The following is a 3,714-nucleotide window of genomic DNA, read 5'->3' on the forward strand; positions in this document are numbered from 1 at the left end:
CTCACCGAGATCAGCGACCTCCATCTCTCAAAACAGTCTTTCATCCCGCTTTATATATAAAGCACCAATGATAGTAAACGACTGATCGATACGAAATAGTGACGAAGATCTCATACACATCAAAACAAAGGATAAATGGAAAACATAAATCGCACTGAAAAAATGTTCAAGTGCACAAAAATGACATTGCTACGCCACTGAGCAAGAGCAGAGAAAGTCCAGTAGGAGACACAACACCATGACCCAGGGCACATGGGCTCCACGGTAGTGCCCCAAGAGGGTAGTCGCGCAGGGTGTCACCGCTGCGGAGTCCGAAGCGGAGAAGGGTTTTCACCTGAAGCCCTGGCATGAAGAAGATAACCACATCAACATTATCAAGTGAAAAACAATACCCGTGTTGGTGCCAAAGCGCAGACCTTTCGCCGGACGCCGGTCTCTATCGCGAGCCATAGCGAGTGCTCAACGACCTTCCTCCCCTCCTCGGTATATTAGATGGATTCCAGTAAATTAACCTTTGTTGCCATGGCTGAAGGTAACCGGGCAGAGTGAGCACCATCACACTCTGTACCTGAGACCAGGAGTAAATTCAATTGGATAAGCCTAGTATAAGTTGCTTAAAATTATTAATTAGGGTACAAACATCCAATAGGTTACAAACATCAAACATCCGTGTCACTAACACACTCCGGGACATGCAAATTATTTGATCTAGGCTAACTAACATTATATTATTCGATAGAGACCATTAAAATAATAGTCCTCGGCACATATGAGGTGCTCGAAGAACATACGGAGAAAGGGAGGTGCGAGAAAACACTAGCTCCGGTGTGACGCCCCCGATTCAATCGTACACTAATCATACACGCAAATGTGTACGATCAAAATCAGGGACTCACCGGAAGATATCACAACACAACTCTAAACACAAATCAAAATAATACAATCTTTATATTACAAGCCAGGGGCCTCGAGGGCTCGAGTACAACCTCGATACACAAGAGTCAGCGGAATCAACAATATCTGAGTACAGACATAAGTTAGACAAGTTTGCCTTAAGAAGGCTAGCATAAAAGCAACACGATCGAAGAGGCAAGGCCTCCTGCATGGGACCTCCTAACTACTCCTGGTCGTTGGCGGTCTCCACGTAGTAGTATCCGTCGGCGGTGGCATCTGGCTCCAAGGATCCACCATCTGGTTGCATCAACCGGAAAGAAGAAGGAAGGGGGAAAGGGGTAGCAAAGCAACCGTGAGTACTCATCCAAAGTACTCGCAAGCATCAGATCTATGCTAAGTATGCATTGGTATCAAATGGAAGGGGTGTATCTGTGGACTGAACTGCAGAATGCCAGAATAGAGGGGAAGGCCTGGCCTATCAAAGACTAGCATCTTCAAGCAGCTCCAAGCATCTTGCAGCATGTAGAACAGTAAAGAATAGCAGTTTAATTATCAAGCATGTTGTAGTATCAACGCCCAGAGATCCTTCCTCGACTCCCTGCGAGAAAGCAATCCCGGAGCCACATCTCTTAAGTATCCATTTCTAGTTGTATTAGATCAAGATATAAGTCTGAACGTCCATTATCGTGGACACGGTATTCGAATAAAGATCTTCCCTGCAGGGGTGCACCACGTTTTCCAACACGCTCGATCACTCTGGCAAGACACACCTTTCTTGGGTCAATGCCCGGCCTCGGAAGATCAACACGTCGCAGCCCGACCTAGGCTCAGCTGAGAGGTCCCCGACGGTCTACATCCTAAGCACTCTGGGGTCTGGGCCTATCGCCCATTGCACTCCGGGTCATTGCGAGCAGGGCGGACCAGGCTCCACCTCTACAGGATGGTGCCAGCCCAGCCGTGCCGCACTGCTGAACTGGACGTCTGACAAAGCTTCGGCTGGTACCGCGACGTCGAGGCCCATATCTATTCTCGCGTGGTGGTTAGTGCGTAAAGGCCAAAGGCCAATTCAGAACAAATACCCAAACCAAAGTGTATTGTTAGCTCGCGGAGACGAGCAGAGACTCACGATAATGTGACCCCGTCGCCCCGTCTCGAGGAAATATGGCAAGGGCAAGCCCAGCCCACACGAGGGCTGCCTGACTTCCCGGCCGTTCCTCGTAATCATCTTGCGGGTGCTCTCCGGGCCCGCCCGACTTTCCCAAAGGTCTCAAGTAATGTCAAGGTAACCGTGTGTCCAAACATCAAGGGGAAAACCCAAGGAATCACCCTCGGAGGATTCCACTCGATGTAATCATCAAGGTGAACGTAAGAGGAACCACCCTCGAGGTTCACACTTGAGGGGATGCACAACAGAGCCGTATCGGGAATGCTGAAGGAAGAAATCACCCTCGATGACCACGACCGAATAGCTACACTACAGAATTATCATCAGGAGTGTGTTATGAGGGATCACCCTCGGCACTCGATAGTAGCTCTGCAGAGTCGAGTGATGTGATGTGCGGTGTCGGGCTCTGGTCGTCGATCATGTAGCTCGAGTTGTCGATGATGAAGCAGGGGCAACAAGGACAAGCGGAGGTCACTGATGGATCACTAGCCAACCTATACTAAGTAGTTTAGGATAACCAAGTAGGTAACAATAGCAGGTACAAAAGCAGGCTATGCATCAGAATAGGAGCAATCAAATACAGTAGCAAAATCTAATGCAAGCATGAGAGAATGGAATGGGCGATATCGGAATGATCACAGCGGGGGCTTGCCTGGTTGCTCAGACAAGAAGAAGGGGTCATCGTCGACGTAGTTGATCACAGCGGCATCAACGACAGTCTCAGGGTCTACCGAAGAGAAGAGGTGGAAGAAACAATAAATACAGAGCAAACAAGTGTACAACATGACAATACGCATAGCTAGACGTGTTCTAAAGCTGTGCTACACGTTACTGGCGAAGGGGGATAACATCCGAAAAGTTTTCCCGGAGTTATGCATTTTCGGACAGATGAAATGGAGGGAGAAAGTTGCATGTTCGCTATGCTAGAAGTGTGTGGCGGACGAACGGAGGACGTATTCGGATTCGTCATATTTTTCTGAGCAACTTTCATGTATAAAACTTTTCCATCCGAGTTACGGATTATTTTCTATGATTTTCTAAAGTTTTAGCAATATTCTGAAATTAATTTTAATACGAAATAAATGCTAAAATGCTAGGCGCACCCAGCACAATGTACACCAAAGTGTACCCAGTGGCTGACAGGTGGGCCAGGGGGTCCCAGTTGACCAATCAACGTTTGACTGGTCAACAGGGGGTGGGGCCCCTGTCATTGACTGTGCCTAGTTAACTAAAACAGTTTCAACTAATCTAATGATTAGGCTAATTAATCCCAAGTTAATTAAGTTAGTTAATTAATTAACTAATTAATTTATTATTATGCATTTTTTATTCTTCTTTTTTTATAGGGGCGTGGGGCCTACTGGGCAGTGGCCCATAGGTCATAGCGGGCGCGGGCGAGCGGGGCTGCGGGCGCCTGGGCGTGGTCGCCCGCCCAAACGGCCACGGGAGAGGGGAGAACGGCAGAGGCGAGCACGGGCACCGGACGGGACGGACCCGGGGCCGCGGTGGCCTGAAGCGGGAGGAGTCGTGGCAGAGGCCGTGGCCAGGGGCGCAGCCGGCCGGAGCAAGGGGCGGCCAGGCTGCGGGCGGCGGGCCGCAAGGGAGCGAGCAGCGTAGGGCGGGGCGAGGTGCAGGGAACCAAAGGGGAGGTGGCC

Source organism: Triticum dicoccoides, chromosome 6A (genome assembly GCF_002162155.2).
Source record: "Triticum dicoccoides isolate Atlit2015 ecotype Zavitan chromosome 6A, WEW_v2.0, whole genome shotgun sequence".
Taxonomy (NCBI): domain Eukaryota; kingdom Viridiplantae; phylum Streptophyta; class Magnoliopsida; order Poales; family Poaceae; genus Triticum; species Triticum dicoccoides.